Source organism: Gigantopelta aegis, chromosome 14 (genome assembly GCF_016097555.1).
Source record: "Gigantopelta aegis isolate Gae_Host chromosome 14, Gae_host_genome, whole genome shotgun sequence".
In the NCBI taxonomy this organism is placed as follows: domain Eukaryota; kingdom Metazoa; phylum Mollusca; class Gastropoda; order Neomphalida; family Peltospiridae; genus Gigantopelta; species Gigantopelta aegis.
Window position 1 is genome coordinate 38,340,064 of NC_054712.1, and position 13,960 is coordinate 38,354,023.

Below are 13,960 nucleotides of genomic sequence, written 5' to 3' on the forward strand. Positions count from 1 at the left end.
AATTTTAATTTTATCCATTATGAAGTTGCACGCCAATTCGTCGGTTTCCTTTTGACGCAAACGGACTACTTACACCTGGTTATTATTCAACTAACAACATTCGAGTTTTGATTTTGGCTGTGTAGTTAAATTTCAGTGTGATGATTTTGAAGGGCTAGTTGAATTTGAGAAGGGCCATTAAGATTTTTCTTCAACTGGCCCTGCTGGCGACCATGGTTTTCATGTTAATTTTCAACCCTGCAATGAGCAAACCGACGTGGATCGATCCCAGAAATCCGCGCATCAGGCGAGCGCTTTACCACTGGCCTCCGTCTCGCCACACAATCAAAACAAAAATCAACAACAACCAGCCATGTTTGTAATGCTGGGAATTCCTTTATTATCAACTAATGATTTCAACACTTCAGCATCTGTATAGCGGTAATGTTAAAATGTGATAGCCTAGCGCTGTTCTCTTATTTTTTATCGTCACAAACATCCTCGCATATCACACAACAGAACCAAACGGGGAATTGGTTTTTACACAGATTGAAGCCGGCTAGTCCACACTCCCCGCTGTCTCCCTCAAAGCTATAGTCACGCTTTGCAAGCTTATCGGCAACAGGGTTTCCTGAAAGAAAAAAAACCCAGTACATGAAGTAGATGTAAATGATATACAGTTAAAGCTAAGTGACCCATTGTATAATCTCGACCAACAACTAATATGTTTATCTCGAACACCGGTCGAGATAACGAAGTTTGACTATATAATTGTTAAATGATTAGATAAATTTATATATACTCTTCAAAAAAAAAGTAGGAGAATTTAAAATACAAATGTCATTACCAACACCCAAACACAGCCCAAAATGTGCACGTGCAACACGTAGTAGCCCCGTACACGTGGGTAGGGAGTTATTCGCGATTTTGACACTTCACAGAGCGGTCGAGAAATCTTTTTGAATGATTACTACTGTTAATTTTGCTGAATTTCACGATTATAATTAACCTTTGTTCTTTGGATGTTATGTGATGCGGCGTTTACGACGTAAAGAACGCCTTAGGGCTATTGGCATGCTTCAAACGGTTGTCTTCCATTTGTTACACATCCCATTTGTTATACACTTGCATATTCCCAGTTCTTACACAGTTAGCTTAGGGACTAATTAAGCAAACCCCTATAACCTTAGTGGAACAGTCTAGTCCAATTCAACTGTTCAGTTCAATTCAATTTTATTCCATCAAGCCAATCACATTGGTACATACATGTATGCATTTGTAAATTGATATGCATACTGTAAATCGGGAAAATAACGCGTGTTTAAACAAAAAAATCTGAATATCGCATAATTATATGATCGTGGTATGCCGTAATAAGCCAGTATTCACGAATCGGAAAGGAAACTGAATAATGTAAAAATAACACGGACAAGCTAACATAGTCAAGTTTTTTTCTTCTATTATTACTTAATGACTAGAACTTCAATCAGTGGCGACTTAGTAGATATAATGTTCTGTTCTTGTGTCTTAATTGTGAATAGAAGGTGAGTCTTTTATGGCATACTAGGTAGAAGGTATAGTTTAAGGATTAGCAGTTCACTCAACCATGACCACGTCCACGATTTTTTTCGTCCCTGGTCATTTCGTCTACCGTACCGTTTCGTTCATTTGTAATTTCGTCCATTTTTTATTTATTTATTTATTTATTTATTTTTTATTTATTTTTTTAGTATTATTAAATTTATTGCCATTTAAGTTCAAATCTTTAAAAGTAACAGTATTAAATTAATTACTTTAACATTTTACTTTGTGCACATACGACTGGATCCATTTCTTAAAATATAAGTACCGTCAAACCTGGCTTAAGCGGTCACACAAGGGAGTAGATAAAAGTGGCCGCTTACGACGGGTGACCGCTGATTACAGGTTGCTACAAATATAGTCTTTAAAACGTTTGTTGTTGTTTCTTGTTTACCGTCTGTACTGCTAATCAACGGATGTGTGCTTCACAGTTGACTATAAATCAACTTATGACATGTCTCGTTCAGAAAAAATACAAATCGAATGTATTAAATTAACTGTTCTCAACAAGTTTGTTTTCTTTTTCTATTTAATTATTTCATTTCTACTTCATGCTGTTTATTGTCAAAGTAAGTGAAGCTACAAATGTCAAGCGTAGCCTGCCCAGAGGCAGTTATATGCAGTACAGAGTCATATTGGACTAGACTGTTCCACTAAGCTTATAGGGGTTTGCTTAATAATTTAGTCCCTAAGCAGACTGTGTAAAAACTGGGAATATGCATGTGTATAACAAATGGGATGTGTAACAAATGGGAGACAACCGTTTGAAGCATGCCAATAGTTGTAAGGTGTTCTTCACGTCGTAAACGCCGCATCACATAACATCCAGAGAACAAAGGTTAATTAATCATGAAATTCAGCAAAATTAACAGTAGTAATCGTTCAAACAGATTTTTCGACCGCTCTGTGAAGTGTCAAAATCGCGAATGACTCCCTACCCACGTGTACGGGGCTACTGCGTGTCGCACGTGCACATGTTGGGCTGTGTTTGGGTGTTGGTAATGACATTTGTAGTTTAACTTCTACTCTCTTGTTTTTGAAGAGTATATATACATTTTTCTATTCATTTAACATATATGATTTGGTGGTGGTTTAGTTATGATGTAGTGTTTCAGTTATGATGCGGGGTGGCATCAGTATGACAGACTAAACACCACTCCATATTGTTCACTGGAGGGTTACTGGTTAGTACTACCGGGATAACATTACTGGCACCGATTGTTGTCCCGTTTGCTCGCCGTGTGGTCGACGACATGTGTTTTAAGATGACAATGCTCGGGCCCACCGTGCACATATCATAAATGACTACCTTCAGCAGCAAAACGTTACCAGAATGCCATGACCAGCAATGAATGAGCCCTGATATTTCCCCCTAATGGAAAAATGTAGCGGGTTTCGTCTCTAAGACTATATGTCAGAATTACTAAATGTGTGACATCTAATAAGCCTACTCATTGATTAATAAATCAATGTGCTCTAGTGGTGGTGTTAAACAAAGCCAAATATTATAGGAAGTAAAACATGGCCTGCTGTTAGCGTGTGAAAAATTATAACCTCTGAAATCAGTGGCGGATCCAGAAAATCCATTTGGGGGGGGGGGCCCAAAGACATGAGGCGGAATACCAAGGGAACTTTGGGGGAGATTTGGAGGGGGGGGGTAAATTTTTTAAAGATATAATAAAATTATAACTGTCGTAACATTTAGGGGTGCGGGCCCCTGCCCCCTGCCTCCCTCCCTAGATCTGCCTCTGAAAAATTACCTGCAATTGTTTTTAATGGTTTTAGCAGGTGAATTTGTATTTCACCTGCCTGCTAGGTAAACAAACCCAGACAGGTTTTTGCTTTTCGCAGGCCGCTATTTGGAGCCATATATATATATAAGTTTGTTTTGTTTAACGACACCACTAGAACATATTTATCAATCATCGGCTATTAAATGTCAAAGATTTCGTATATAGAGAGGAAACCCGCTATATTTTTCTATTAGTAGCAAGGGATTTTTTATATGCACCATCCCACAGGTAGGATAGCACATGCCACGGCCTTTGATATACCAGTCGTGGTGCACTGGCTGGAACGAGAAATAGCCCAATGGGCCCATCGACGAGTATCAATCCCAAACCGACCGCGAATCAAGCGAGCGCTTTACCACTGGATTACGTCGCGCCCTGGGGCCGTGTACAATGACGTTAGCTAAAGAAAATGTTGGCATGAGTTAATAAACGTTAAATAAGACTAACCACAGAAGACATGATTAACATCGGTATCATTCTAACGCTTCAAAAACGCCAAAATAAGACTACTATAGAAGATATTTTCATCATAATAAATCTAAAAATACATTTAGACCCTACCCTCCCTCCCTTTCCTTCCCCACACGCATCAAAATATGTATTACAAACGCCGAAATACGGAAGCATTAATGTTAAGGTTGAGAATGGATAAAATACTTTTGTTCAATGAAAAGATAACACAAACTGAAAACAGATACTTACCAGTTACTGCAGTTGCACGAAGCAGGGTCATCATGAAAACTAGCACCAGTTTGTTCATCTTGTATGGTGAAGGTCTTCGAACTATTATCAAGGTACAGAGGTTTATGGTACGGATACAGTGGCAACCTGTTAATGATGCTCTGTAACTAAGATCTGTTTATATACACAAATCCACCAGATCACTATCAGTTTCCACCCATTATTCAAACTCATTATTCTGGCCCCTGTAGACAATTGCCATTATTTGTCAGTATTTCGAATGAGGTCTTTTTTTGTTGTTGTTGTTAATGGTAGATGGTATTACTATTATTCGTGCTGCATTGTTTCAAAATAGGTGACGACTATCAGATTTATATCACCATATTAGATCCAAACTAGCGGATAATGAATAAAGTTTCTAAATGCCAACCGTGATGATATTATCCGTACCTGCGTATTGATATTAACGACAATCTCTGCACCATAAATACTAATAAAATTTCACTTACAAGACAGAGTGAAAGATAGAGAGGAAATGAGTAAACGAATAAATGAACGAATGAACGAACGAACGAACGAATGAAAGTGTAACGGCACCCCAGGACGAAAAATGTACATCCTACTGGGTGTGAAACAAAGGTAACTATATGAAGACAAAATCCAATGATATAAAAATACAATAATTAGACAAAACATGTTGTAAAGTGCTCTGAAACGAAGAAGAGGACAAGGAGATAACCAGATAAAGAGAGAAGAGACGGAGGGACATAAATAGAAAAAAGAAGGAAAGATATACTCTTCAAAAAAAGAAACGCAAAAGGGTACAAATGGGTTATAACTCCGATTTTATGTTTCCTACCGGTTCATGCTTTGTGAATATAAGGTCATTGCATGTCCCAAACACATTCCTACGGTTACATTCGATAAAACGCAGCTACTGTGCAATAAAGTTCCAAAATGTGAATATTCGTAAAAACGCAGCCACGTGCAAACCATGTCACCACTGCACGTGCGTTGTCTGCACGTGCAACATGAACACCGACAGTATAAAAGTGCAGGGTGTTCGCTTGCCTGGCCTCTGTATCTGGCCGACAGTTGACAATCCAGGACATGCCACGTCTCAGTGAACCGCAGAGAAACAATGCCATCGGCCGACTAGACGCAGGCGAATCCAGAACGGCCGTTGCCAGGGCATTCCATGTGTCCCCAAGCACCATCTCCAGACTGTGGGACCGTTACCAGCAACATGGATCAACACGTGACCTCCCTAGATCCGGTCGACCACGGGTCACTACCCCCGGGCAGGACCGCTACATCCGGGTACGCCACCTTCGGGAACGATTGACTACTGCCACCTCCACAGCCGCAGCAATACCAGGTTTGAGCAGGATATCCGACCAGACCGTACGGAACCGCCTACGTGAGGTAGGAATTCGTGCCAGACGTCCAGTTCGAGGTGTCATCTTAACACCACAACACCGTCGACTCTGACTGCAGTGGTGCCAGATTCATCGACAATGGCCTCAACTGCGATGGAGACAGGTGTGGTCAGTGACGAGTCCCGATTTCTGCTCCGACGTCATGATGGAAGATGTCGCGTGTATAGGCGTCGTGGTGAACGTTATGCGGCAAACTGCGTGCAGGAAGTGGACAGATTCGGCGGGGGTAGTGTCATGGTGTGGGCAGCCATCTCACACACTGGCAGAACTGACCTGGTCCACGTGCAGGGCAACCTGAATGCACAGGGCTACATTGACCAGATCCTCCGGCCACACATCGTTCCAGTTATGGCCAACGCCAACGCAGTGTTCCAACATGACAACGCCAGGCCTCACACAACACGTCTCACAACGGCTTTCCTACAGAACAACAACATTAATGTCCTTCCTTGGCAATCGATATCACCGGATTTGAACCCAATTGAGCATCTATGGGACGAGTTGGACCGACGCCTCCGACAGCGACAACCACAGCCCCAGACCCTGCCCGAGCTGGCAGCAGCCTTGCAGGCCGAGTGGGCCACCATCCCCCGGGACGTCATCCGTACTCTGGTTGCTTCAATGGGCAGGCGGTGCCAGGCAGTTGTCAACACACGCGGAGGCCACACCCGGTATTGACTCCAGATGACCTTGACCTTGGTGGTGTGTCCTATCACTTACTCACAATGGACTAGAGTGAATTGTGAACAATCCTGCAACATTTGGTAATTATCGGACTCACCATTCAATAATTAAATCAATTCTCCAAATGTTACGACAATGTGGTTTTGCGTTTCTTCTTTTGAAGAGTATATGAAGAAAAACTACGAATATCTATTGAAAAGAAATTTATTCCACAGTTAAAATAGTATATCCTGTGTATGTACTCAATTCCTAAAATTCCTTTTCGTCTTTGGTCTTAACATGGTCTAATAAAATAGCTGTTGTAGCCAATGTCGTATCTATATGTAATACTAAGTCGTAATTGCATCCTATCGTGAATCACAGCCTTTAGTTATTTAAAAATGATGGAAAGTGTTTGTATTACATCAAAATAGGTTAAGTGCCTCATATGTCATTTCAGTTAATGGGGCGTCATATTGGAATGTCTACTATAAAACGTTCAAGGTATGTTTGTAATGACGCTATATATGTATGTATGTATGTATGTATTAATGTATGAATATCTATATATTGTATGTATGTCGAGGTTGACTGTTACATACATAGATATTAACGCACTGGCGCAGGGGATAATTAAATCCTTTTTGACCTCACAAATTGTCCCATGCCGTTGCTGGGACTCGAACCTGTGGCACCGATTCGCCCGCAAATTGCAAGACTAACCACGATACGTTCTGAGCTATCGAAGCTTCCATAAAAAGGAAGTTCTTTAACTCAACCATATGCATGGGGCCTACAATCTACGCGGTCGATCCCGCTTACGTGCATGAAACAGTGGGCAGACCTGACACTGGCTAGTATGTATTGAAGTATGAATATCTATATATTGTATGTATGTCGAGGTTGACTGTTACATACATAGATCTACGCACTGGCACAGGGGATAATTAAATCCTTTCTGGCCTCACAAATTGTCCCAAGCCGTTGCTGGGACTCGAACCTGTGGCACCGATTCGCCCGCAAATTGCAAAATGTATGTATGTATGTATGTATGTATGTGTGTGTGTGTGTGTATATATATACTCTTCAAAAAAAGAAACGCAAAAGGGTACAAATGGGTTATAACTCCGATTTTATGTTTCCTACCGGTTCATGCTTTGTGAATATAAGGTCATTGCATGTCCCAAACACATTCCCACGGTTACATTCGATAAAACGCAGCTACTGTACAATAAAGTTCCAAAATGTGAATATTCGCAAAAACGCAGCCACGTGCAAACCATGTCACCACTGCACGTGCGTTGTCTGCACGTGCAACATGGACACCGACAGTATAAAAGTGCAGGGTGTTCGCTTGCCTGGCCTCTGTATCTGGCCGACAGTTGACAATCCAGGACATGCCACGTCTCAGTGAACCGCAGAGAAACAATGCCATCGGCCGACTAGACGCAGGCGAATCCAGAACAGCCGTTGCCAGGGCATTCCATGTGTCCCCAAGCACCATCTCCAGACTGTGGGACCCTTACCAGCAACATAGATCAACACGTGACCTCCCTAGATCCGGTCGACCACGGGTCACTACCCCCGGGCAGGACCGCTACATCCGGGTACGCCACCTTCGGGAACGATTGACTACTGCCACCTCCACAGCCGCAGCAATACCAGGTTTGCGCAGGATATCCGACCAGACCGTACGGAACCGCCTACGTGAGGTAGGAATTCGTGCCAGACGTCCAGTTCGAGGTGTCATCTTAACACCACAACACCGTCGACTCCGACTGCAGTGGTGCCAGATTCATCGACAAAGGCCTCAACTGCGATGGAGACAGGTGTGGTTCAGTGACGAGTCCCGATTTCTGCTCCGACGTCATGATGGAAGATGTCGCGTGTATAGGCGTCGTGGTGAACGTTATGCGGCAAACTGCGTGCAGGAAGTGGACAGATCCGGCGGGGGTAGTGTCATGGTGTGGGCAGCCATCTCACACACTGGCAGAACTGACCTGGTCCACGTGCAGGACAACATGAATGCACAGGGCTACATTGACCAGATCCTCCGGCCACACATCGTTCCAGTTATGGCCAACGCCAACGCAGTGTTCCAACATGACAACGCCAGGCCTCACACAGCACGTCTCACAACGGCTTTCCTACAGAACAACAACATTAATGTCCTTCCTTGGCCATCGATATCACCGGATTTGAACCCAATTGAGCATCTATGGGACGAGTTGGACCGACGCCTCCGACAGCGATAACCACAGCCCCAGACCCTGCCCGAGCTGGCAGCAGCCTTGCAGGCCGAGTGGGCCACCATCCCCCGGGACGTCATCCGTACTCTGGTTGCTTCAATGGGCAGGCGGTGCCAGGCAGTTGTCAACACACGCGGAGGCCACACCCGGTATTGACTCCAGATGACCTTGACCTTGGTGGTGTGTCCTATCACTTACTCACAATGGACTAGAGTGAATTGTGAACAATCCTGCAACATTTGGTAATTATCGGACTCACCATTCAATAATTAAATCAATTCTCCAAATGTTACAATGTGGTTTTGCGTTTCTTCTTTTGAAGAGTATATATATATATATATGTGTGTGTGTGTGTGTGTGTGTGTGTGTGTGTGTGTGTGTGTGTGTGTGTGTGCGCGCGCGCGCTCGCGCACAGTCGAGGACCATTGTGTCGATAACCAAATATCGACACAAATGTGAAGTGAAATATGTAACGAATTTTTTTTAATTAAGTCATATATATAAAAGGGATATAAAAATTTATTTTTTAAATTGTTATGCTATGAAAAATAAATTAATGAATATATTGTACCGCTCTGCACGTTCTGAACAAAGTTAATCATCTTTTAAAAATTCTATAAATTGTTCTAACGTTCACAGTGATTTTAATTTCACAAACTAAATTTGATTTTGACGCATGAATGTATAAGAAAGTTATAATAACAAAACATAGTTACACCAAATGTTTTGTAGAAGAACAAATAAAAAAAACCAATTCATAAAGTCTAGGAATAAATGTATATTGTATATATGTATCGTTTCCGGGACGTAGCCTAGTGCTAAAACCTGCTGGTGGTCGGTTTAGGATCGATCCCAGTTGGTATTTCTTGCTCCAGCCAGTGCACCACGACTGGTATACCAAAGGCCGTGGCATGTACAGTTGAAAAAAGTAGTTCATAACGTGGAACCGGCCTCGGTGGCGTCGTGGCAGGCCATCGGTCTACGGGCTGGTAGGTACTGGGTTCGGATCCCAGTCGAGGCATGGGATTTTTAATCCAGATACCGACTCCAAACCCTGAGTGAGTGCTCCGCAAGGCACAATGGGTAGGTGTAAACCACTTGCACCGACCAGTGATCCATAACTGGTTCAACAAAGGCCATAGTTTGTGCTATCCTGCCTGTGGGAAGCGCAAATAAAAGATCCCTTGCTGCTAATCGGAAGAGTAGCCCATGTAGTGGCGACAGCGGGTTTCCTCTCCAAATCTGTGTGGTCCTTAACCATATGTCTGACGCCATATAACCGTAAATAAAATGTGTTGAGAGCGTCATTAAATAAAACATTTCTTTCTTTCTTTCATAACGTGGCGTCAGCGGGTTTCCTATCATTATCTTTTTGGTCATCTGTGTGTGTATGTGAGTACGTGCGTTTGTGCGTGTGTGTGTGCGTTTGTGTGTATGTGTTTGCGTATATATATATATATATATATATATATATATATATATATATATATATATATATATATATATATATATATATATGATATCAAATATCATATACTATCTTACATTTTCAATGCAATCAAAGTATGTGATATTTTTCAGATTACATGCTTTAAGAATTTGATAACTTTGCAAATTAGCTGTAAATTAATCGAGGTCACGGCGCTAGGTTTATTGACATTTAAGCAAACATAATTGACGTATGCATTCATAGTCATGAAATAAAAACATTTCAATAGCAATTTCATGGGCGTAGGCTGGGGGGGGGGGGTGTTCAGGGGCTTCGGACGAAACACACACACACACACACACACACACACACACACACACACACACACACCCGCTGAAGCAAATGGTCCACTTTCAGAACTAAAACATACAGGTTTATACATATGGAGTTTCTGGTGGTGCAAAAACAAAACAGAAAACGGGTCCACTTGTTCATATTCGAAACCCCCAGGTCCAGATCACGCTACGCCCCTGAATTTTACACTGAAAGCTGTCCAGCGTTCAGAAAACAAAAAACGTTATGCACTAGTTTATTTTGATGTAAGGACATCCAAAATGATGTCATTCAAATTTGACCCCATTCCCATTCAAAAAGACAGCGCGTCACCTTCCCTTACGTCATTTGAATATCGCGTAATGTCTGACAGGAATTAAAATTGCGTATACAGTTTACAAAAACAGTTTGAGATAACCTTGAGATTATATGATAAAGAGATTATCACCCCCGTGTTTTTCGGTCACGTCAATATCATATATTAGGAATAAAAATATTGTATTATGCTCACAAAATGTTTTATCCCGAGGGTTGGAATTGCCTTATCTATACCTCACAATGGTGAATGATTCTTCTTTTTTGCCCATTTATTTATAGTAACAAAACATTAATTTTGTAAGCTACGTACGGTTTGTTTATTGTTGAACGGTTGGTAAACATTTCACCTACAAACATTCCCAAAAATCAATATTGGAAAATTCGACCCCAAAATTAGTTTTTTTAGTTTATTGACCAACTATTTGGGCCACGGCCTAAAATAAATGTGCCTATGATTCGCCCACGCCTTGATTACATACGATAGATGCATTTGTGTTTAGATTTACACATTGTATTTGGATGGGTGGGATCATATAGATGTCAGAAGACGTGTATCAATGTGTTCACCACTATAGCACGTTCTTGTATGACGGTCATTGCCTCCTTTCCTGTCTGAGCAGTCACTATCCGTTATGTTCTAAAAACTGTGTTTATTCGACTACTTACGACCATTCGTCAAAAATCATTCTGTGAGAATTTGGCCCCACAATTGTTTTTTTTCTTTTATTGACCAAATATTTCTGCCAAAGACTAAAATAAGTGTGCCTATGATTCGCCCAAGCAAAAAAGAAAGAAAGACATGTTTTATTTAACGACGCACTCGATACATTTTATTTACGGTTATATGGCGTCAGACATGTCGTTATGGGCCACACAGATATTGAGAGAGGAAACCCGCTGTCGCCACTTCATTAGCAGCAAGGGATCTTTTATATGCACTATCAAACAGACAGGATAATACATACCACGGCCTTTGATATACCAGTCGTGGTGCACTGGCTGGAACGAGGATCGATCCCACACCAACCGCGCATCGAGCGAACGTTGTACCACTGGGCTACGTCCCGTCCTCGCCCAAGCAGTGACTACATACGATAGATGCATTTGTCTTTACACATTGTATTTGGTGGGGTGGGGTTTATCAATGTTTTCTCCACTATAGTGTGTTCGTGTATGAAGGTCATTGCCTCCTATATAGAATTCCAGAAAGTGTTCTGATATTTATAGGATGGAGGATACCCTGTCTGAGTGGACACTATCCATTATGTAATAAAAACTGTGTTTATTCGACTACTTATAACTTACCATTTGTCAAAAATCATTCTGGATGAATTCGGCCTCACAATTAGTTTTTTAGTTTATTGACCAACTATTTGGGCCAAGGACTAAAATAAATATGCCTATGATTCGCCCATGCATTGACTACATACGATAGATGTATTGGTGTTTAGATTTACACATTGTATTTGGAGAGGTGGGTTCATATCGATGTCAGAAGACGTATATCAGTGTTTTCACCACTATAGCACGTTCTTGTATGACGGTCATTACCTCATATACTGACTTCCAGAAAGGGTTCTGATATTTATATGGAGGAGGATACCTTGTCTGAGGGGTCCCTGTCCGTTATGTACTAAAAATTGTGTTTATTCGACTACGTATGACTCACCATTCGTCAAAAATCATTCTAGAAGAATTCGGCCCCACAATTTCTGTTTTAGTTTATTGACCAAATATTTGGGCCAAGGACTATAATAATTGTTCCTATGATTCACCCACGCAGTGACTGCATACGATAGATGCATTTGTGTTTATGTGTACACATTGCATTTGAGGGGTGGGGTCATATAGATGTCACAACACATATATGAATGTTTTCACCACTATTTGTGTGGTCCTTAATCATGTCTGACGCGATATAACTGTAACTAAAATGTGTTGAGTATGTCATCAATTAAAAGTTTCCATTCTTTTTTCTTTCCTTTGAAAATGTAAGATTTGTGCTCATTAACAATGTGGTACCGGTACTGTTTAAAATGGTACCCATGTCTCATAACTTTTAATCTTAAATGTGATGATTCTCGTGACTTGCCAATTTTTAGTAAAGGAAGTTTATAATTAAGATACATTGTAGCTCATTATTTTGTTTTCACCACTATAGCACGTTCTTGTATGTCGGTCATTTCCTCCTATACTGACTTCCAGAAAGTGTTCTGATATTTATAGGGTGGAGGATACCCTGTGTGAGTGGTCACTATCCGATATGTACTACAAACTGTGTTTATTTGACTACTTATGACTTACCATTCGTCAAAAATCATTCAGGAAGAATTCGGCCCTAAAATTAGTTTGTTCGTTTATTGACCAAATATCTGGACCAAGGACTGAAATAAATGTTCCTATGAGTCGCCTACGCAGTGACTACATACGATACATGCATTTGTGTTTATATGTACACATTTTATTTGAAGGGGTGGGGTGATATAGATGTCAGAACACATATATCAATGCTTTCACAACTATAGTGTGTTCTTGTATTATGGCCATTGCCCTGTCTGAGTGGTCACTGTCCGTTATGTACTAAAAACGCTGTTTATTCGTCTACTTATGACTCACCATTTGTCAAAAATCATTCTGGAAGAATTCGGCCCCACAATTTCTGTTTTAGTTTATTGACAAAATATTTGGGCCAAGGACTAAAATAATTGTTCTTATGATTCGCCCACGCAGTGACTAAATACGACAGATGCATTTGTGTTTATGTGTACACATTGCATTTGGAGGGGTGAGGTCATATAGGAATACTGGTCTGACTGCCAGGATACCAAGTCTGGGCCGGACTTGCATTCCTGGACAATCAAAATTTAAGTCCGGTGGTACACATAAAAATTAAATTATAAATGTAAACAAAACGAAAAGCAGTTTCCTTTCTGCTTTATTTAATTACCTACTAGTTAGGATACGCCTGTCTTTATTTAAATATTTTCTATTTATTGCAATATTTTCCATTTATATCAAGAGTATGTACACATTTTGCTGACCTTATTAAATGAGAAGAACCAAGGTCTTTATTCATTGCGTGTTTAAACATTTAAAAGTAACTCGAAAAGATTTTCCATAATTCGAAGCATGTATTACTACTCGCAAATAAGTATAACTTGCCCATATGATATACCAACACAATTATCTGTTAGACATTATGTACTGGTATTTGATAATAATAATAATGATAATAATAATAATTAAACTATAAAAATGTGATATTTGCGTTATATAAATTATCTTGTTATTAAATAATTTTAAGTGTGTGCCTTGTCATGTTCCAGGCTCGTGTACATAGGGTGTGGGGTGGGGTGGCATGGTCTAAACACCCCTATTTAAAGCAACTTTCTACTTGCCAGAGTCTAGACCTCTCCCCTGCATAACTTACTGAACATGTGCCTGCTTTGTCAATTTTAAGAATGCCACGACTCAGAGAAGAACAAAGGGAGCGAG